The 25200-nt window shown below is 34.5% G+C and overlaps 1 pseudogene; it reads right to left on the bottom strand.

The window, feature by feature from the left end:
• LOC143084311 (RUN domain-containing protein 1-like) overlaps positions 1-25200 on the bottom strand; it is a 47711-nt pseudogene that overhangs the window by 6079 nt on the left and 16432 nt on the right.

Here is a 25200-nt window from a genome sequence, read left to right on the forward strand (position 1 = left end):
TTCATTTTTTGTACATAAATTTGTTCGTTTATTTTCTCGTTTGAATATTGTTTTACAATGTCATTTCAGTGCCTTTTATTGCTGACTATATGCGGTATTGACTTTGTATATGACCTATAGTTGTTAGTGTTTGTGTCATCTGGTCTTTTGTGGAGAGTTCTCATTGGCACTCATGCCACATAAGGGGGAGGGTTGGGATCCCGCTAACATGTTTAACCCCGCCTTATTTTATATGCACGTGCCTATTTTGTTTTTCGTTTATTTTTTGTACATAAATTAGACCGTTTGTTTTCTCGTTTGAATTGTTTTACATTGTCATGTCGGGGCCTTTAATAGCTGACTTTGCGGTATGAACCTTGCTCATTGTTGAAGACCGTGTGGTGACCTAGGCTACATTGTATAATTGTTAATTTCTGTGTCATTTAGTCTCTAGTGGAGAGTTCTCATTGGCACTCATGCACCAGCTTCTTTTATATAGTGTGTATAAGTTTTATAGTATTTGGTTGAGGCAAACTAAAGTTAGGAGAGCGGAACCCGTTTTTATGGGACGTTCGGGACAGACGGACTAGTGTAACTCTTTATGCCCCTAAATCATGGCGCCAACACAGAAGTTCTGACTATTGTGCTGGTGATACACATCCCACTATATATATATATAGCTAGCACTGTCATTAACACATGTACACATAATTTTATTATAAAAATAATTAATCTTAATTTTGATTTATTTTTGGCCGAATGATTATATGCATGCCCTTCACAATGACTGAATGAGTATCAAATTTGACAAATTTATTGTACATAATTATACATTTTATTATATTTTATAACTTTTTTTCCAACTAATTAAAGCTTACCAACTTATTGATCATCACTTTCCTTTATATGTCTTTTAACATTCTGTTTTGAACAAAAAGATTTGTATGATAAACTTCACATGTATTTCTTTCAAATCTGACATTATTAAAAAGCCATTAAATAAAATTAAGTCGAACTTGATAATTAATGTGCAATCAAATATATATGCGAGTCGTCAACTGGTCAAGTGGCAAGATGCACATACCGTAAGCCATATAAACAACATGTCCTAATTGGGTCGTTTTAAAACCTCTAGCAAAGGCGGATCCAGGTTTTTTTTTTTGGTTGATTATATAGGGAATCATTGAAGCATGACTGGAGCGGGCCTCCCGTAGGAAAAGTTCTGGATCCGCCACTGTCTAGACATATTTACGTAAATAAGGGATGAGTAAAGGAAAAAAACAACAAAAAAACGACTGAATTAAATAAAAGGATGTTTGATGTACTGTATACTTCGCTTTGTTTTAAAAATCTATACGATGCTTTATTTTTATCTAGTTTTCTTATCAAAATAATTAAAATGAGAAGATAAATACCTTATAGCTTCCTTTACCGTCGATGCTAAAATATTTAATGTTATAAAATAATTTTAGCGTCTTTGACCTACTTTACCTTTTTATACGGAGACTTGCGGTTATCTTCTGTTATGTTCAACAGGAACATTAGAATGATCTAGAATAGAACCCAGATGGAACCAATTGTTATAATTTGGCCAGTTTCCAATGTAAAATTATAAAAATAAAAAGTATTTACCTTATTATTATAAGCTTCATATTTCCACGATGCTAAATGTATTTATGAATGAAATATTCTGTTTAAGGTTATAAAATAAGTTTAGCGTCTTTGACCTACTTTATCTTTTTATTCGGATACTTGCGGATAATCTTCTCAAAGTTGAACGGGAAAATAAGAATGTTCTAGAAAAGAACCCAGATGGAACCAAGAAGTCGGGTTGCTAGAACCAAACAACCCGGATGTTGAACCAGTTGCCATGGTTTCGAACCAAAGAACCAAGGTTCAGAACCAAAAAAAAAACAAGGTTTAGAATCAGAGTGCACGGGTTGAACCCAATTGCATTCAGAATTCTCAAGACTTTTTATACCTTCAACGTATTTTCCAAATCATTTATTTATTTAGTATATTTATATATAATTTATTTTATACATCTGAAAAATTTCGCCGGTAATTTGAAACGATTACGTCTAAAAAGTCTGCCATCGACGTCGTGCACTATAGCGCTAACGTTGAGGTTACAAAGGGGGGACGCAATTTTTAGGATAAATCGTGTTTACCATAGAATCTAGCATGGTGACATATATTTTTTTTATTTCAGATTTGGAGAAAGCATGACAAAATGCAGTTCATGCAGAAAAATGATGAAAATGACATTTTCAGAAACACTTTATTTCTATATTTTATGGATTAACAAGAACTCACAAATAGTGTTGACTGGCTAGTGATTACAGTCCCTAATGGACCTTGAGATGAGGAACTCAGATGACGTAATTAAAAAAAATATTAGTCCGCCATACAATTGTGGATGCTGTGATTTTAAAAATGGACATAAATGAACAATAAGAACTGATTTATCATGTTTATAGAGCTGATGTGATGAGAAAAGAAATATGTAGATTTGACCTGAAATAAATTATTAGAAAGGACAATTTTTTTATTGAATTTTATGATCAGAATTTTAGGATTATTTCATGAGGAGAATGACATTTTACACCATCTTCCAGGGTCCAGCAATTTACGAAAAAAGTAATCTCACTTGCCACCCCGAAAATTTAACCAGACATGTATAAATGTATCAGCTTTGATATGAATGAGCCATCATACATGTTCAAGAAACGGATATGGACTGAGCAACAGAGGAAAACGTTACCATTACCGCCTATGGAGAATTAATTGTAAATGTTTACCCAGTAACTATTTAGACCACTTAGCTACCAAGGCTCCTACCCTTTACCAAGAACAACCTGTTACATACCTCCATAAGTCCATGTTCTATCAAATCTCTAATGACCATTGAAAGATCTCTTCTCACAGTCTGGGTAAGCAAAGCACTGCTTTGTTCTTGACACTGTACAATAAAAAACAAATGAAAGTTTTTAATGACCTTGTCTGACTATACAGTCTTTGCATGGTTGGTAAAATAAACAAGATAAATAAGCTAACTGATATAAGGGTTATTCCAGAAATAAATGTAAGGTGTTGGGGGGGGGCTTAATTATGTATACTGGTTAACATTTCACACTTTGCTTCAAAGATCATTTTGTTAAAATTTTATATTCATTTAAATGTTTTGTGCAGTGGATGTGAAGTATTTACAAACAATTTTTTTTGCAAATGTATACTTCACATTAAGCTATACATAAAATGGGATAAAATATTATTTTACTAATTCAACACATTTACAAAATCTTCAGACTGATAATTTCTATTCTCAGCACAGTCGAGAGATATGACAAATTATCGCTAGAAACTATGGGTGCACATGGCCGTTGCCGATGAAATTAACATCGCCATAGGTAAAATAGCCAAATAACAGATTATCATTGGTCATTGCAACTCAAATGCTCTTATCACTCTTGCTGTGCCCAGTCTAGTGAGAAAATCAATCGTAGTGGAGATGACCAATGATAATTAATAATTATAGGTCAGTTTATTCATTCTTACCTCCACTGAATCGCTGCCATATTCACTGAACCTGTCGTCTTTCTCCTGATTTTTTCCTCCTCTACGGCTGCCTCTAATACTTTGTTTATAGCAACCTCTAACCTAGCTCGTAAGTCTCTACAAATAGAAACATCAAGCTAAAATCAAGTCCATATTTCTCTGTTCTGTAGATTTTTTTCATAATGCTTGATTAAGAAGTATTGACTTGGTTATAAGTTTACTCATACATATTCTTTAAACATTTGTTTTCATTATCAATAACTCAAGTTGGCTCTTACACGAGGAGTTTTAAATCATAATCTACAAATTGGTTTTTTTTTCATCTATTACAAACCTTATCAGTAAAAAAATTTGTAAAGGTTCCGCGGAACCCCCCTTACCAAAAAGTGCTAACATGTTGCACATAAGTTGCACATAAGATGCTCACGTTAGAAACTAACATGATTGCACACGAGTTTTTTAACATGCAAATTAGGTGAGCATTTTGTGAGCCAAAAAATTGCACATATGAAACTAACCTAATTTGCATGTTAAAAACCTCACGTGCAACTGCTCATATGAGCTTTTTTTCACATGTGCATTTTATTAGATTGCTCACATGTTGCACACGTGAATATTATAGTTGACCAAAACAAAATGGCTGCTTTAAAAAAGGAATATTTTTCAAATTTAAATGAAAATCTTAAATAATTTAGTTGAAAATAAAATAACTGATACATCATGTTAAAAGAGTTATTCTTTAATTATTGTCAGTTAATTATGATTTTCATATCATTTTTTTTATTTTTTTATTTAAACAATAATCATGATCATGACTAAAAACATAACATTACATTATAAAACTAAATAGAGGGACTTGCAAGTTTAGTACACAATGAATGTCTTTGATTAATAAGTACTGTATTTCAAAAAGTTTAAAAAGGAAAAATCTTTATACATGTAGTACTTATTTTGAAGCAACCTGTATATATATTCCCATAAAGGACTTAAAATTGTAATATATTTCAAAATCTGACACAAAAATGAAAATAATGAAATAGAAATGATAACTTACAAATAATTAACCACAGCCACACTGGTTTTATCAGATTTCAACAATGCCTTTCTTCAAATAGCACAATATAGGACTTAACATTTTCCATATCCATCTACCTCCATTTATTGCATGCTTTTCATGAATTTGAATTTACAGGAAGTACATGACTGGGCATGTCATTTTGAAAAAGCTCATATGAGCAATGATGTAGGTTAGTTTTGAATGGTTAGAAGAATGGAAAAACTTTTCAAAGTACAAAACTAACATAAAACTAACATGGATGATAAAAGCTCACCTGAGGTTTGAAATGCACATGTGAGCATTATGTTAGATTTTTGTGGGCACATATGAACTACCAAACTTCACATATGAGCAACCTGATTTGCATACAATTCTTACTTGCATCTCATGTGCTTCACATGTGAAACTTATGTGCTTTTGTTAGCAATTTCTGTACGGGCCAGTGTCTCGCCTACTTTTGCTGTTTATCACACACTCATCAAAAATGATGAAAAAAATCAATAAAATTATTCCTCTCGATACTATCTTTTGATTGTCAGAAGCTTCTGTCCAAGTTTGGTAAAAATCCAGGTTAGTTTAAGAATCTTAAAAATGTTTTAAATACTTTAACTGCAGACTGTATGTAATGTTAACTGGAAGAAAAACTAAGTCCATTTATAAGTAAAATACGGGAAAAATGGAATTTTATTTTTACAAAATTTACTTCTGAATACTATCTTCTGATCATAAACAAGCTTCTGGCCAAGTTTCTTACAATTCCAGGATAGTTTAAGAAAGTTATCAAAATTTTAAAAACTTTAACCACAGAGTGAATGTAATGTTTCCTGGCAGAAAAAAACTAAGTCCATTTATAAGTAAAATACGGAAAAAATGGAATTTTATTTTTACAAAATTTACTTCTGGATACTATCTTATGTCAGAACATAAACAAGCTTCTGTCCAAGTTTCGTACAATTCAAGGATAGTTAAGAAAGTTATTAAAATTTCAAAAACTTTAACCACAGAGAGAATATTTGTGGACGCCGCTGACGGAATGTAGGATCGCTATGTCTCACTTTTTCGACTAAAGTCAAAGGCTCGACAATAAACATTTTTATATATCTACATATTATAGATCCTTTGAGAGATTTCAAGAGGATTTAGAGAGGATTTGAGTGGATTTCGAGTGGATTTTTGTGTTTACTTCCTTTAATACTTACCCCCAATGATTGCCTTTTGTTGTTTTCTTCAGTAAGTTTCTCTGGAAGTCCCTCCCACCACATCCAAACTGACTAAATACCTACCCCCAATGATTGCCTCTTGTTGTTTTCTTCAGTAAGTTTTTTGGAAGTCCCTCCCACCACATCCAAACTGACTAAATACCTACCCCCAATGATTGCCTTTTGTTGTTTTCTTCAGTAAGTTTCTCTGGAAGTCCCTCCCACCACATCCAAACTGACTAAATACCTACCCCCAATGATTGCCTCTTGTTGTTTTCTTCAGTAAGTTTCTCTGGAAGTCCCTCCCACCACATCCAAACTGACTAAATACCTACCCCCAATGATTGCCTTTTGTTGTTTTCTTCAGTAAGTTTCTCTGGAAGTCCCTCCCACCACATCCAAACTGACTAAATACCTACCCCCAATGATTGCCTTTTGTTGTTTTCTTCAGTAAGTTTCTCTGGGAGTCCCTCCCACCACATACAAACTGACTAAATACCTACCCCCAATGATTGCCTTTTGTTGTTTTCTTCAGTAAGTTTCTCTGGAAGTCCCTCCCACCACATCCAAACTGACTAAATACCTACCCCCAATGATTGCCTTTTGTTGTTTTCTTCAGTAAGTTTCTCTGGAAGTCCCTCCCACCACATCCAAACTGACTAAATACCTACCCCCAATGATTGCCTCTTGTTGTTTTCTTCAGTAAGTTTCTCTGGAAGTCCCTCCCACCACATCCAAACTGACTAAATACCTACCCCCAATGATTGCCTTTTGTTGTTTTCTTCAGTAAGTTTCTCTGGAAGTCCCCCCCACCACATCCAAACTGACTAAATACCTACCCTCAATGATTGCCTTTTGTTGTTTTCTTCAGTAAGTTTCTCTGGAAGTCCCTCCCACCACATCCAAACTGACTAAATACCTACCCCCAATGATTGCCTTTTGTTGTTTTCTTCAGTAAGTTTCTCTGGAAGTCCCTCCCACCACATCCAAACTGACTAAATACCTACCCCCAATGATTGCCTTTTGTTGTTTTCTTCAGTAAGTTTCTCTGGAAGTCCCTCCCACCACATCCAAACTGACTAAATACCTACCCCCAATGATTGCCTTTTGTTGTTTTCTTCAGTAAGTTTCTCTGGAAGTCCCTCCCACCACATCCAAACTGACTAAATACCTACCCCCAATGATTGCCTTTTGTTGTTTTCTTCAGTAAGTTTCTCTGGAAGTCCCCCCCACCACATCCAAACTGACTAAATACCTACCCTCAATGATTGCCTTTTGTTGTTTTCTTCAGTAAGTTTCTCTGGAAGTCCCTCCCACCACATCCAAACTGACTAAATACCTACCCCCAATGATTGCCTTTTGTTGTTTTCTTCAGTAAGTTTCTCTGGAAGTCCCTCCCACCACATCCAAACTGACTAAATACCTACCCCCAATGATTGCCTTTTGTTGTTTTCTTCAGTAAGTTTCTCTGGAAGTCCCTCCCACCACATCCAAACTGACTAAATACCTACCCCCAATGATTGCCTTTGGTTGTTTTCTTCAGTAATGTTCTCTGGAAGTCCCTCCCACCACATCCAAACTGACTAAATACCTACCCCTTATGATTGCCTTTTGTTGTTTTCTTCAGTAAGTTTCTCTGGAAGTCCCTCCCACCACATCCAAACTGACTAAATACCTCCCCCAATGATTGCCTTTTGTTGTTTTCTTCAGTAAGTTTCTCTGGAAGTCCCTCCCACCACATCCAAACTGACTAAATACCTACCCCCAATGATTGCCTTTTGTTGTTTTCTTCAGTAAGTTTCTCTGGAAGTCCCTCCCACCACATCCAAACTGACTAAATACCTACCCCCAATGATTGCCTTTTGTTGTTTTCTTCAGTAAGTTTCTCTGGAAGTCTCTCCCACCACATCCAAACTGACTAAATACCTACCCCCAATGATTGCCTTTTGTTGTTTTCTTCAGTAAGTTTCTCTGGAAGTCCCTCCCACCACATCCAAACTGACTAAATACTTACCCCCAATGATTGCCTTTTGTTGTTTTCTTCAGTAAGTTTCTCTGGAAGTCTCTCCCACCACATCCAAACTGACTAAATACCTACCCCCAATGATTGCCTTTTGTTGTTTTCTTCAGTAAGTTTCTCTGGAAGTCCCTCCCACCACATCCAAACTGACTAAATACCTACCCCCAATGATTGCCTTTTGTTGTTTTCTTCAGTAAGTTTCTCTGGGAGTCCCTCCCACCACATTCAAACTGACTAAATACCTACCCCCAATGATTGCCTTTTGTTGTTTTCTTCAGTAAGTTTCTCTGGAAGTCCCTCCCACCACATCCAAACTGACTAAATACCTACCCCCAATGATTGCCTTTTGTTGTTTTCTTCAGTAAGTTTCTCTGGAAGTCCCTCCCACCACATCCAAACTGACTAAATACCTACCCCCAATGATTGCCTTTTGTTGTTTTCTTCAGTAAGTTTCTCTGGAAGTCTCTCCCACCACATCCAAACTGACTAAATACCTACCCTCAATGATTGCCTTTTGTTGTTTTCTTCAGTAAGTTTCTCTGGAAGTCCCTCCCACCACATCCAAACTGACTAAATACCTACCCCCAATGATTGCCTTTTGTTGTTTTCTTCAGTAAGTTTCTCTGGAAGTCCCCCCCACCACATCCAAACTGACTAAATACCTACCCTCAATGATTGCCTTTTGTTGTTTTCTTCAGTAAGTTTCTCTGGAAGTCCCTCCCACCACATCCAAACTGACTAAATACCTACCCCCAATGATTGCCTTTTGTTGTTTTCTTCAGTAAGTTTCTCTGGAAGTCCCTCCCACCACATCCAAACTGACTAAATACCTACCCCCAATGATTGCCTTTTGTTGTTTTCTTCAGTAAGTTTCTCTGGAAGTCCCTCCCACCACATCCAAACTGACTAAATACCTACCCCCAATGATTGCCTTTTGTTGTTTTCTTCAGTAAGTTTCTCTGGAAGTCCCTCCCACCACATCCAAACTGACTAAATACCTACCCCCAATGATTGCCTTTTGTCGTTTTCTTCAGTAAGTTTCTCTGGAAGTCCCTCCCACCACATCCAAACTGACTAAATACCTACCCCCAATGATTGCCTTTTGTTGTTTTCTTCAGTAAGTTTCTCTGGAAGTCCCTCCCACCACATCCAAACTGACTAAATACCTACCCCCAATGATTGCCTTTTGTGGTTTTCTTCAGTAAGTTTCTCTGGAAGTCCCCCCCACCACATCCAAACTGACTAAATACCTACCCCCAATGATTGCCTTTTGTGGTTTTCTTCAGTAAGTTTCTCTGGAAGTCCCTCCCACTACATCCAAACTGACTAAATACCTACCCCCAATGATTGCCTTTTGTGGTTTTCTTCAGTAAGTTTCTCTGGAAGTCCCCCCCACCACATCCAAACTGACTAAATACCTACCCCCAATGATTGCCTTTTGTTGTTTTCTTCAGTAAGTTTCTCTGGAAGTCCCCCCCACCACATCCAAACTGACTAAATACCTACCCTCAATGATTGCCTTTTGTTGTTTTCTTCAGTAAGTTTCTCTGGAAGTCCCTCCCACCACATCCAAACTGACTAAATACCTACCCCCAATGATTGCCTTTTGTTGTTTTCTTCAGTAAGTTTCTCTGGAAGTCCCTCCCACCACATCCAAACTGACTAAATACCTACCCCCAATGATTGCCTTTTGTTGTTTTCTTCAGTAAGTTTCTCTGGAAGTCCCTCCCACCACATCCAAACTGACTAAATACCTACCCCCAATGATTGCCTTTTGTCGTTTTCTTCAGTAAGTTTCTCTGGAAGTCCCTCCCACCACATCCAAACTGACTAAATACCTACCCCCAATGATTGCCTTTTGTTGTTTTCTTCAGTAAGTTTCTCTGGAAGTCCCTCCCACCACATCCAAACTGATTAAATACCTACCCCCAATGATTGCCTTTTGTTGTTTTCTTCAGTAAGTTTCTCTGGAAGTCCCTCCCACCCCATCCAAACTGACTAAATACCTACCCCCAATGATTGCCTTTTGTTGTTTTCTTCAGTAAGTTTCTTTGGAAGTCCCTCCCACCCCATCCAAACTGACTAAATACCTACCCCCAATGATTGCCTTTTGTTGTTTTCTTCAGTAAGTTTCTTTGGAAGTCCCTCCCACCCCATCCAAACTGACTAAATACCTACCCCCAATGATTGCCTTTTGTTGTTTTCTTCAGTAAGTTTCTTTGGAAGTCCCTCCCACCCCATCCAAACTGACTAAATACCTACCCCCAATGATTGCCTTTTGTTGTTTTCTTCAGTAAGTTTCTCTGGAAGTCCCTCCCACCCCATCCAAACTGACTAAATACCTACCCCCAATGATTGCCTTTTGTTGTTTTCTTCAGTAAGTTTCTTTGGAAGTCCCTCCCACCACATCCAAACTGACTAAATACCTACCCCCAATGATTGCCTTTTGTTGTTTTCTTCAGTAAGTTTCTCTGGAAGTCCCTCCCACCACATCCAAACTGACTAAATACCTACCCCCAATGATTGCCTTTTGTTGTTTTCTTCAGTAAGTTTCTCTGGAAGTCCCTCCCACCACATCCAAACTGACTAAATACCTACCCTCAATGATTGCCTTTTGTTGTTTTCTTCAGTAAGTTTCTCTGGAAGTCCCTCCCACCACATCCAAACTGACTAAATACCTACCCCCAATGATTGCCTTTTGTTGTTTTCTTCAGTAAGTTTCTCTGGAAGTCCCTCCCACCACATCCAAACTGACTAATGAGGAACATCTGTAGTAACTCGATACTTTTCTTTATAAATGCTCTCGTTTCTTTCACATTCTGTAGAAATCAGATATATTAAAAGAGCTGCATAATTATGTGTACATACTGTAAATACAGAAATTAGTGTGATTTTTATTAATGCGAATAATGCAACTGGGTGAGTTTCGCAATAAGAACTCGTACTCTGATCTCTGGTACATATGTCTGTATAAAGCAGATTTTCTTGAAACCGCAATAATAAATACATGCTTTTACAGGATTGTTCTACGGTAACCACTACTTAAAGCTTGATACAACATTTCTTTACTGAAGACAGCTGAATTTTCAAAATTAAAAAGAAAGCTAGCCAAGTCTTTTTAAAAATATTTAAAGTTTAACTTTTGAGTGAAGAAATATTGTAATGTAAAAGATTTGGTCGTTAAGTCTGTTTCTGTAATGATTTATTGAAAATATTCACATAAACTTGATACTTCTTTTCCAAAGGTCTGCAAAAAGATGGGTTTTTTTTTCTATGTGATTTCATCAAGCATGATCACTTTTTTTGTGACTTCACAACAGGAAATGCAGAGGAAAGAAAATGTTGATGCCATAAGGCAAAACAAAAAAGTATGTGTGTTTACTGTCACATTCTGAAACTAGAGGCTCTAAAGAGCCTGTGTCGCTCACCTTGGTAAACAATGGACACAGATGGATTCATGACACATTCTTGCTGCTTACAATTATCTCTATCTAAAACAGTACTTTCTGTGGAAAATGTTATTGAAAATCTTCAAATTTTAAGAAAATTGTTAAAAATTGACTATGAAGGGCAATAACTCCTTAGGGGGTCAATTGACTATTTTGGTCATAGTGACTTATTTTTAGTTCTTACTTTGCTGTACATTATTGCTGTTTACAGTTTATCTCTATCTATAATAATATTCAAGATAACAAAAAAACAGCAAAATTTCCTCAAAATTACCAATTCAGGGGCAGCAACCTAACAACCGATTATCCGATTCATCTGAAAATTCCAGGGCAGATAGATCGTGACCTGATCAACAATTTTACTTCCTGTCAGATTTGCTCTTAATGCTTTGGTTTTTGAGTTATAAGCCAAAAACTGCATTTTACCCCCATGTTCTATTTTTAGCCATGGTGGCCATCTTGGTTTGTTGGCGAGTTACTGGACACATATTTTTAACTAAATACCCCAATGATGATTATGGCTAAGTTTGGTTAAATTTGGCCCAGTAGTTTCAGAGGAGAAGATTTTTCTAAAAGATTACTAAGATTTACGAAAAATGGTTAAAAATTGACTATAAAGGGCAATAACTCCTAAAGTAGTCAACTGACCATTTTGGTCATGATGACTTATTTGTAGATCTTACTTTGCTGAACATTATTGCTGTTTACAGTTTATCTCTATCTATAATAATTTTCAAGATAATAACCAAAAACAGCAAAATTTCCTTAAAATTACCATTTCAGGGGCAGCAACCCAACAACGAAATGTCCGATTCATCTGACAATTTCAGGGCAGATAGATCTTGACCTGATGAACAATTTTACCCCTGTCAGATTTGCTCTAAATGCTTTGGTTTTTGAGTTACAAGCCAAAAACTGCATTTTATCCCTATGTTCTATTTTTAGCCATGGCGGCCATCTTGGTTGGTCGGCCGGGTCACCGGACACATTTTTAAAACTAGATTTCCCAATGATGATTGTGGCCAAGTTTGGTTAAATTTGGCCCAGTAGTTTCAGAGGAGAAGATTTTTCTAAAAGATTACTAAGATTTACGAAAAATGGTTAAAAATTGACTATAAAGGGCAATAACTCCTAAAGTGGTCAACTGACCATTTTGGTCATGTTGACTTATTTGTAGATCTTACTTTGCTGAACATTATTGCTCTTTACAGTTTATCTCTATCTATAATAATATTCAAGATAATAACCAAAAACAGCAAAATTTCCTTAAAATTACCATTTCAGGGGCAGCAACCCAACAACAAAATGTCCGATTCATCTGAAAATTTCAGGGCCGATAGATCTTGACCTGATGAACAATATTACCCCCATGTCAGATTTGCTCTAAATGCTTTGGTTTTTGAGTTATAAGCCAAAAACTGCATTTTACCCCTATGTTCTATTTTTAGCCATGGTGGCCATCTTGGTTGGTTGGCCGGGTCACCGGACACATTTTTTAAACTAGATACTCCAATGATGATTGTGGCCAAGTTTGGTTAAATTTGGCCCAGTAGTTTCAGAGGAGAAGATTTTTGTAAAAGTTAACGCAGGACGACGACGACGGACGACGTTGGACGCCGGACGCCAAGTGATGAGAAAAGCTCACTTGGCCTTTCGGCCAGGTGAGTTAAAAAAACGTAGGTACGTAGAGATTTTAAAAAAATTAATATTTTTTTTATATTGAGTCTATGGGAGCAACATTATAACTTAAACAGTGCTTAATCAAAAATGGTGAAAAAACCTTTAGGGTAGGTGATAAAAATTAGGGTAGGTAGGGGTACAGTAAACACACATACTTTTTTGTTCAGCCTTATTGAATTTTGATCCTTGAAGAACTAAGATCTTACAGACCACATGTTTATGAACAAACATATTCAACAGGTCATGAAAAGAATGCATCTGCTAAGAATTAGAGAAATGTACTTCATGAAAAAATTAACATTAAGTATCAACTATAGAAAGAAAGAATTATTTAAAATCGTGTCAAGATACATGAAAAAAAAAATAGTGTTAAATACCAAAAATTATGAAAAGTTGTGTCTAATCCAGCTATGGCCCGCTACAAATCTATACAGTCTCCTGATTAATCGTATATTTACCTTTTTATTGTGCTTGTTGGTATTTCTGTCTCGTACTTTACAATCTTTTGAAGAGGTATCTGAACAATCACCAGAAGGAAACTAAAAGAAAATACAAGGTTTATACAATTTATAAATGGTTTATAACAACCTTCCCTTTCTCTATTTTCAAATTCCTTAAAAATCATGACACTTCTGGCCTTTTTTTTTAAGCTATAAATTATTTTTTGCCAATTTTTTTTAATTTTTCCTTAAAAAAATTACATTACAGTTACACGTCTGTAATTTAATAGAAGTGCCAGTGCAATAACTTTAAAACAATCTTTTTATATCATAAATATCTTGAAGAAATGAACGTTTGAGAGCAAATGCAATGTAATTTCCACTATAATTAATGTTTCCAAAGGACATAACTCTATTAAAATTAATTAATCGGAACTTATTTTTAAACTTTCTGAGACATTGCTGATGTAAACCTATGATATATATTTCATAAAAATCAGACAAGCATTGTACACATGAGAGAGCTAGCAATGCACATTTTCATATAATGTTTATTTTCCAAAGGGCATAACTCCGTTAAAATTAATAACTCACTGATGCAAAAAATATTGACACATTTAAATCTGACAAACCTTATGAACTGTACATGTGCATCTCTCCTTTCCTAACGGCCCAGGACTTGTTGCCTCCCCTGAAAAAGACATTTTATGTTCTTCAAAAATGAAATACACTAATGACAAATCAATAATACTGTTTTAGAAATGATCATATATACAGAATGCACTTAAAATAAGTAAGAAGCTTTCTGTGACGAGTGGTCTAAGAAGTTCATCTATTATATCATTAGTTAGTCAACACTCATGGTTGTGAGTGTCCAACCCTGATCATGAGCAATACATTACTCATACCAACTTTACAGCTCATGATCAATACATTACTTATATATACCAACTTAACATCTCATGAGCAATACATTACTTACACCAACTTAACATCTCATGAGCAATACATCACTCATACCAACTTAACATCTCATGAACAATACATTACTCATACCAACTTAACATCTCATGAGCAATACATCACTCATACCAACTAAACATCTTATGAACAATACATTACTTACACCAACTTAACATCTCATGAGCAATACGTTACTCATACCAACTTAACATCTCATGAGCAATACATTACTCATACCAACTTAACAGCTCATGAGCAATACATTACTCATACCAACTTAACAGCTCATGAGCAATACATTACTCATACCAACTAAACATCTCATGAGCAATACATTACTCATACCAACTTAACATCTCATGAGCAATACATTACTCATACCAACTAAACATCTCATGAGCAATATATTACTCATACCAACTTAACATCCCATGAGCAATACATTACTTACACCAACTTAACATCTCATGAGCAATACATTACTCATACCAACTTAACATCTCATGAGCAATACATTACTCATACCAACTAAACATCTCATGAGCAATACATTACTCATACCAACTTAACATCTCATGAGCAATACATTACTCATACCAACTTTACAGCTCATGAGTACATTACCAAGTAGTATAAGATGCAAGGGTATTGATTTTTTTTTCTCACAATTTTGGTAATTCTAAGATCAAAGATGAGTTGGGTCCTTTTTACAAACTGTCATATTTGTAAACAAAGGTTATGGGGTTTCCATCGATAACACAAAATTAGAACACACACAAAGTAAAACAACTTTTGTTGCTGTTCTTCATCTTAAAGTCACAATGAAGTCTTCAACAGGGTGCAAAACAAAACCTCTCACCTCACAAGTCACAATGAGGTCTTCAACAGGGTGCATAACAAAACCTCTCACCTCACTGCAATTTTCAGACAGCTCCTAGCACATGCATATGTATCAAATCAAATGAAAATAAATTTAATTAAAATAGTTGTAACTCATCAAAGTTGAATAGAAGTACCTTTCTACCCCAATGCAATCAATTCAGAAACAGCTTATGGTTGAACAATATCATATATTTGGGGGGTTCTGATCCCCGATCCCGCTTACTGTTTTGTCAGATTCCCGTATCCCGCTTACACTATTACATAAGCAATTCTCATTTATTTTGTCATTTCCCGGGTCCCGCAAGACCTCATTTCCCGTTTTCACGACACAATAATTTGACTTTCACATGTCACACTTACAAAAAATCGGCAATCCTGCGTCACGCTTATACCCCAATGAGACCCACTATTTGATGGTTCTTGTTAGATCTATCTATTGTTATATATATTTATTTTATTAGTATTGCTAAACTTGAAGGTGACAAAGGGAGCACTAAGTATATATATATATGCATATGATAAAAGCAGGTTTTGGATGAAGCGTATAAATGTTAAAAAAGAATATAAAACTAAATCAAAACAGAGATAATTTCATTTTAAGATGGCTGAAATTATAATTGTCATTAATTTGATCCACTTGAAGGTACATAACAGCTCTCATGGATTTAGCAATTACCACCTGTCCACTATAACAATGTATAAACAGACAGATTTTGACATGATCACCTGTCCACCATGGACAGACACGCTGCTCTCCTTACTTTAAATTCATTTTAGAATTAGTACAAAAATATTGTAAGTTTTGCATGTGCTGCATCACTATGAAAGAACATTAATGGCATGTGAACTCTATAAGGTTGCCACAAGCAACCATATAGATCAAATCTTACTATGGACAGTTGGCAATGACAAAATTCAAAGCTATTCCAGACGTATTCTCATGTGGAGTCTTTAATCTATTTTTGATCTAATTTGGCTCATATGTTTGCTAGTCACAGTTTTTCTCTGTTTACTATAGTTTCTGTTAAAAAATTTCTAATGGGGATGACTTGTCATTAAAGGGCAATAACCCTAGGATGCTCAGAGCTTTTTAAGTAGGCTCTTCTGAGTAGTACTTTCCTTTGTATAGAAATGCTAAAGATCTGACTGACATCCTAATAGATTATGATAACTATTGTCATATGAACTGCCGAAGAGAGCCTACTTATAAAGCTCCAAGCATGCTTCAATTATGCTAAGAGCTTACTTGTAATAATAAATCTATGATCCCTAACAAAACAAGTAACCTTTCTGAAATCATTTGAGTTATTTCTCCTTACAAATTTCAGATTCAGTAATTCTAATTTTAAGCAAATTAATATTAAATAAATGGCTGCTTACATTATTTGATGGGTCATTAATTGTTAGTGTGATAAAAGAAGGGAAAATATGATAAAATAATTCAGAAAAATAGCAACTATGTTATTTCTAAGTTGGGAAGGAAAATCCCTCAACTAAGGAATTAAAAGCATTACCAGGTCAAAATTTCATTAAAAACACCAAAGATTTTGGTGAGTAATCAAATTAATTATACGATAAAAAATAAAATCTTTGGGTTGCAATGAAAGAGTTTTTGTAACCCATTCATAGGGAACTTAAGTACCAAAAACAAGATTTTTATATACAATTTAGAAAATTATCAGATTAAAAATTTAGCAGTCAGAAAACTTCAATTCCGTCTGTTATTAGAAAATAATTTTTTGCTATTGAAAAATTTGGCATTATCTAAAATCTTGTCAACATTGAAAGTACCGAACAAAAAATTAACCAGTGCCACAAGCAAAAGAAGTTTTGACCCAGTCCATCACCTTGTAAAAACTGTATAAATCTTTCTAAATCAGTTATCTGTGTAGATAACTGCTGAATCAGCTTTTCTTTAACCTTGCCTGGGTTAACTATCTGTAAAAGAAAGAAAATTCATTAAATTACTACATGTAGATAAATTTTACCGGTTTTCATGTACTGTGAATTCAGAAATTATTGTGCATTTATTTTTGCCATTTTGTCATTTTTGACTAAAGTGAGATTTCAATTTTTGCGATATAGAGAAAATTCCTGTTTAATTCATATAAACAAAATCAAAATGCAAGTTTAAATTATTGCAATTATAACCCTGTCGAATCTTTCTCCATTATAAAAACATCCCAATAATTTCTGAATTTACAGTATTTAAATTTCATAAGGGCAAGGATCATCAAAGATTTAACAAAAACCCTTAAAAATATCAACTGCCAATTTGCAAATGATTTGACTTTGAACAATCCACCTTTAAAGGGATTTTTGGTGTACTCAAATGACACATTGTTATCTGAAATGGCATGAAATCTTTTTAGGGTTAGATTCCAAGCTTAAACCAGAAAAAGATTTTGTTTTTGTTGATGTTGCCCTTATCATGCTTATGTACCAAAAATCCTCTCAAAATCTTGAATGTTAAAAAAAGTTCTAACAAGTTGATTTTCAAGTCCAAGAACTGTAATCTTGCCAAAAAAAACCAAAATAATGAAAATATGTCAGGACAACTGTTTCTTATCAGAATATCTGAACAAAAGAATGATACACATATATAAGTAACAATATATGCCCGGACCACTTAGTACGGCATATAAACTAGAGGCTCTAAAGAGCCTGTGTCGCTCACCTTGGTCTATGTGAATATTAAACAATGGACACAGATGGATTCATGACAAAATTGTGTTTTGGTGATGGTGATGTGTTTGTAGATCTTACTTTACTAAACATTCTTGCTGCTTACAATTATCTCTATCTATAACAGTACTTTCTGTGGAAAATGTTATTGAAAATCTTCAAATTTTAAGAAAATTGTTAAAAATTTACTATGAAGGGCAATAACTCCTTAAGGGGTCAATTGACTATTTTGGTCATACTGACTTATTTTTAGTTCTTACTTTGCTGTACATTATTGCTGTTTACAGTTTATCTCTATCTATAATAATATTCAAGATAATAACAAACTAGAGGCTCTAAGGCCACGGTTTTTTAATTTGATGGTTTACGGATTTTCCCCATGAAAAAGTCGGGTCGGTCGGTCGGTCGGGGAAAAAAAAAGAAAAAAAATCATCTTTAAAGACAGAAAAATATGCAAAATCAATATATATTTCACCTTTCTAACAATATGTTTGTTATGCTATTTTATCATCATTTCTTAAATTTTAGTTCGATGAAATATTATTGCTCAAAAGTTATAAACATCGCATGACATTGTCTAATAAATTACAGTAAAAAAAGGGGGGTGCACGGACAAAGACGAAATTAAATCGTCATATCAGAAACAAGAAAAATAAATTCGCGTAGCTGTTTATCAATTCCAGAAAACTTGGTGAATAATGATCTTCAAGCACGAAAACTGATAAAGAAAAAAATGTAAAAACGTCGTACGAAAATAAGTTTCAACACACGTGTTAAAAACCTAATAGACTCCTCCACTGGAAAACAAGACTATCAGGTTAATTTGTTGTCATGCATTCCCGTTTTTTATCCAAATGGACGATAATTTTTTTATTATCTATGAAACAAGAAAATTCCAAATGATTTGTTAATATTCAGTACTTCAACTTGATGCCTTTACCCTGTCCACATTTGGACAAGTCTATTTCTATGAGATGATGATCTTACAGACTGATGACAAATAAGGGAAACAAACTTATTGTGTAATTGGTTTTAAAAACAAGTTTCGTTCCGCAATATTATTTGCGCAAACGACATTTCAAGGTCAGTTATAATTGATTTGTCTATTTTTAGAAACGTAAACTAGAAGTTTTATTTTTTCACAACAGAAAGTGTTATCAATTTTGTTAGTGATAAATGCATTTCATTTCATAAAAAAAAATTATTTAATTATTTTTCAGGGATAATGCATTTGTTAGGGTCGGCGGGAATAAAAAAGCATGAAAAGTCAATTTTATTTTTATTCTGGAAATGGGAAAAATCAGGTCGGCGGATCCGTAAACCAACAAATTAAAAAATCCTGGCCTAAAGAGCCTGTGTCGCTCACCTTGGTGTCTGTGAATATTAAACATAGCAAGAGATGGATTCATGACAAAATTGTGTTATGGTGATGGTGATGTGTTTGTAGATCTTACTTTACTAAACATTCTTGCTGCTTACAATTATCTCTATCTATAATAAACTTGGCCCAGTAGTTTCAGTGAAAAATGTTAGTGAAAATTTACAAATTTTATGAAAATTGTTAAAAATTGACTATAAAGGGCAATAACTCCTCAGGGGGTCAATTGACCATTTCAGTCATGTTGACTTATTTGTAAATATTACTTTGTTGAACATTATTGCTGTTTACAGTTTATCTTTATCTATAATAATATTTAAGATAATATAAACCAAAAACAGTAAAATTTCCTTAAAATTACCAATTTAGGGGCAGCAACCCAACAACAGGTTGTCTGATTCATCTGAAAATTACAGGGTAGATAGATCTTGACCTGATGAACAATTTTACCCCATGACAGATTTGCTCTAAATGCTTTGGTTTTTGAGTTATAATCCAAAAACTGCATTTTACCCCTATGTTCTGTTTTTACCCGTGGCGACCATCTTGGTTGGATGGCTGGGTCACCGGACACATTTTTTAAACAAGATACCCCAAAAATGATTGTGGCCAAGTTTGGATTAATTTGGCCCAGTAGTTTCAGAGGAGAAGATTTTTGTAAAAGATTACTAAGATTTACGAAAAATGGTTAAAAATTGACTATAAAGGGCAATAACTCCTAAAGGGGTCAACTGACCATTTCGGTCATGTTGAATTATTTGTAAATCTTACTTTGCTGAACATTATTGCTGTTTACAGTTTATCTCTATCTATAATAATATTCAAGATAATAACCAAAAACAGTAAAATTTCCTTAAAATTACCAATTGAGGGGCAGCAACCCAACAACGGCTTGTCCGATTCATCTGAAAATTTCAGGGCAGATAGATCTTGACCTGATAAACATTTTACTACATGTCAGAGTTCCTCTAAATGTTTTGGTTTTTGAGTTATAAGCCAAAAACTGCATTTTACCCCTATGTTCTATTTTTAGCCGTGGCGGCCATCTTGGTTGATTGACCGGGTCAAGCCACACATTTTTAAACTAGATACCCTAAAGATGATTGTGGCCAAGTTTGAAATAATTTGGCGCAGTAGTTTCAGAGGAGAAGATTTTTGTAAAAGATTACTTAAATTTATGAAAAATGGTTAAAAATTGACTATAAAGGGCAATAACTCCTAAAGGGGTCAACTGACCATTTCGGTCATGTTGACTTATTTGTAAATCTAACTTTGCTGAACATTATTGCTGTTTACAGTTTATCTCTATCTATAATAATATTCAAGATAATAACCAAAAACAGCAAAATTTCCTCAAAATTACCAATTCAGGGGCAGCAACCCAACAACGGGTTGACCGATTCATCTGAAAATTTCAGGGCAGATAGATCTTGACCTGATAAACAATTTTACCCCATGTCAAAAAATTTGCTCTAAATGCTTTGGTTTTTGAGTTATAAGCCAAAAACTGCATTTTACCCCTATGTTCTATTTTTAGCCATGGCGGCCATCTTGGTTGGTTGGCGGGGTCACGCCACACATTTTTTAAACTAGATACCTCAATGATGATTGTGGCTAAGTTTGGTTTAATTTGGCCCAGTAGTTTCAGAGAAGATTTTTGTAAAAGTTAACGACGACGGACGACGACGACAGACGCCGGACGCAAAGTGATGGGAAAAGCTCACTTGGCCCTTTGGGCCAGGTGAGCTAAAAATGAAGGCACAAGATAATTACCTCTCCAACAGCATGATCAACAATCTGTTTTAACTGATCCGTGCTGTAAAATACAGACATTGATAACATTAAATAGTCATAACTAATAAATTGTTGATAATTATTACTGTAAATTCAGACATCATTGACAGAATTTATTTTTGCAATTTTGACATTATTGAGTTTTCTTCATGAATATTTATTTGAATACAAATTCTTGTTATTGCAATACTCTATATAAATAAAACTTTCTAGAAAATGCCGAAAAATAAAATTATTGCATTTTTATTTTGAGTTTTCAACTGACAAAGAATTTTTAATAGTATTGAAGGTTAATAGTTTTATTCAATTTGTAATGGACTTTTTTTAGTTTGTGTTTGAATTTATTTAATTTCAGTTTTACTTGTTGTGATGTGCCGTTGTTTGGAATTTTTAAGTTGGTTTTGTGTGGAATTTTACATAAGCAGGTTAGTTGTGGTATGCTATTGTTTGGATATGTTGTCTGTTTTAGTAAAAAAATTTCTGATGCCAAAAGTTTATTAATACACATGACCAAGATAACGAAGGGTAAGACTGTGAAATCTTTAAAATAATAAATAACCTTTAGAAATGTTTTTTATTGTTGTGAAAATGATACATCGTTTTCTGTTGGTATTAAACACCCCTTTCATCAGACTTGGCTATACAACTTTTTTTATTTGTTGAGAAAAGTGGAGAACCCTGATACTGATAGAATCATGAACCTTGTCAAATAGGATTGGAGTCAAACACAAACTGGTTAAACACAAGTTGGTCAAGTTCAAGCTAGTAGTTGTAGTGATTTATATAGTTAGATAACTGACAACTAGACCAAAAAGACCCAATGCAAGCTTTACTGATTTACATTGTACATCAGTTTATAACATCCCCCTATTTACCTGAGACTGTCAAAGCCTTCCAGATTAAGATCCAGTTTATGTTTCAGTTCATCGATGACAACTTTTTGTTTCTCCATCACTTTGGATGTAGGTACCACATCAGCATCGCCAGTCTATAGAAAATATGTATAAGAAATTTATTGTAGACCATTATATGTACAAATATATATATATATATACATGTATATTAACATGAAAATAATTTTATTAAACATAATCATTACCAGAAAACATCCAGATTTTTAACAGTATCATTTGTCAGATTGATGGATGCCACATTTGGAGCAGGATCTGAACACCAGAATTCACCCCTGGTTTTTGGTGGAGTTCATGTTTCTCCCTTTTATTTTTTTTATGTCATGTTTTGTGAACTGTTGACTGGTATTTTGTTAGTTTTTGCTGAAAGACTCATGTTAAGCTTGAGAACTGTGTTACCTACTTTTTTGGGGAGAGGGTGTAGGAAAAATTTTCTACAAACCTCATAAGCATAAGTTTCTAATTCTTCCAGTTGTTTCTTCAGCTGTTCTATTAACTCCCTCTGTTTCTCTCTTTGCTCTATTAGTTTCTGTTCATGCTCCTGATCACTCTGTAATAAAAGGTAGAAAAATGTTAAGAGCTGTTCCAAATACAGTCTACTCTCGTTATCTCGAAGTCAGTCAGGCCAGAGAAATATTTCGAGATTAACATAGTTAGACTCAATAAAAACCCGGAATTTAAAAGACCAAGGGACACAACTCTTCCTTAGCTTGGTAAAGCTAAAATAAGTCCAGATGAATGTGAGAAGAAGGGGATCGATATACTTGTATCAGATCAATGTACTTGTATGTCATGGTCTTTCATTATTATAGTAAATTTATTTTTACTTATTCAATTGAATTGTTTCAGTTACAATTTTTTCCTATGGCTTTTTTTATTCGAGAGAGTAATATACAATCCATCTTAGCATTATTAAAATTGAGAATGGAAATGGGGAATGTGCCAAAGGGACAACAACCCGACCATAGAACAGACAACAGCAGAAGGTCACCAATAGGTCTTCAATGCAGCGAGAAATTCCCGCACCCGGAGTTGTCCTTCAGCTGGCCCCTAAACTATTATAAACATTATAAAGGTCGTTTAAAGTTGACAAAATTGTATATCCTCAGATACAAGAGATTTTAGAAAATCTAGATTTCTCTTCTTTTTCTTTTATCTCACTCTTTCTTTTCAAAAGAAAATACAACAAGATTAAAGAAGCTGATTGAGTAGTTTTTGTTATCTCCCCTTTAATTTATACACATCCAAGCTCATCAGTGTAAATCATTAATAACTGTTTTTGTAAACACTTTAAATACTTTTTCATGAACATTTACAATGTATCACTAATTATTTATAAAAAAGATAATCTTAGGTAAACACTCGTAGAAATAGCATGTCATTAATCAATACAGTGGTCAGTGACCAGAAATTTAATTACACATGTTTTGTCAAATTAACTCTTCAATCCATAAATCCTGGTGGTCATGTTTTTGACATATGTGTGTATCAGTTCAAGATAAATAATGAATTGTGAATGCTTTTGTTAACCTTGGGATCAAAAATTTAGTTTGACTAAACCAAAATTTCGACTCATCAGGAGTCGAAATACATACATTTATATGAAACAAAGTTCGGGACCATGTGAAAACTTTGACTCATCAGCAATTTCGAGTCGACCGAGTTCAAGACAACAAGAGTTAACTGTATAAATGTATGGGGGATGCAGGATGGGAGACACTCAAATAAATAAGTTGTGGGTGGGTTTTTTTTTGTAAAGTAAAACAAACATTGCATTCCGGTGCAGTATTTTCTCGCTGTTTTCTGATCTTTCATTTGTCTTTGGTCAGTTTTGTCTCTTTGACACATTCCCCATTTTCCATTCTCAATTTTATTTTATATAATGAGTGGTTGGTGTCTATAATAAGTCCTCCAATCCCCAGTATTAGTTATATGAGTGGTTGGTGTCTATAATAAGTCCTCCAATCCCCAGTATTAATTATATAATGAGTGGTTGGTGTCTATAAGTCCTCCCATCCCCAGTATTAATTCTATAATGAGTGGTTGGTGTCTATAATAAGTCCTCCCATCCCCAGTATTAATTATATAATGAGTGGTTGGTGTCTATAATAAGTCCTCCAATCCCCAGTATTAATTATATAATGAGTGGTTGGTGTCTATAATAAGTCCTCCCATCCCCAGTATTAATTATATAATGAGTGGTTGGTGTCTATAATAAGTCCTCCCATCCCCAGTATTAATTATATAATGAGTGGTTGGTGTCTATAATAAGTCCTCCAATCCCCATTATTAATTATATAATGAGTGGTTGGTGTCTATAATAAGTCCTCCCATCCCCAGTATTAATTATATAATGAGTGGTTGGTGTCTATAATAAGTCCTCCAATCCCCAGTATTAATTATATAATGAGTGGTTGGTGCCTATAATAAGTCCTCCTATCCCCAGTATTAATTATATAATGAGTGGTTGGTGTCTATAATAAGTCCTCCCATCCCCAGTATTAATTATATAATGAGTGGTTGGTGTCTATAATAAGTCCTCCCATCCCCAGTATTAATTATATAATGAGTGGTTGGTGTCTATAATAAGTCCTCCCATCCCCAGTATTAATTATATAATGAGTGGTTGGTGTCTATAAGTCCTCCCATCCCCAGTATGAATTATATAATGAGTGGTTGGTGTCTATAATAAGTCCTCCCATCCCCAGTATTAATTATATAATGAGTGGTTGGTGTCTATAATAAGTCCTCCCATCCCCAGTATTAATTATATAATGAGTGGTTGGTGTCTATAATAAGTCCTCCAATCCCCAGTATTAATTATATAATGAGTGGTTGGTGTCTATAATAAGTCCTCCCATCCCCAGTATTAATTATATAATGAGTGGTTGGTGTCTATAATAAGTCCTCCCATCCCCAGTATTAATTATATAATGAGTGGTTGGTGTCTATAATAAGTCCTCCCATCCCCAGTATTAATTATATAATGAGTGGTTGGTGTCTATAAGTCCTCCCATCCCCAGTATTAATTATATAATGAGTGGTTGGTGTCTATAATAAGTCCTCCCATCCCCAGTATTAATTATATAATGAGTGGTTGGTGTCTATGATAAGTCCTCCCATTCCCAGTATTAATTATATAATGAGTGGTTGGTGTCTATAATAAGTCCTCCCATCCCCAGTATTAATTATATAATGAGTGGTT

Source organism: Mytilus galloprovincialis, chromosome 7 (genome assembly GCF_965363235.1).
Source record: "Mytilus galloprovincialis chromosome 7, xbMytGall1.hap1.1, whole genome shotgun sequence".
Classification (NCBI taxonomy): Eukaryota; Metazoa; Mollusca; class Bivalvia; order Mytilida; family Mytilidae; genus Mytilus; species Mytilus galloprovincialis.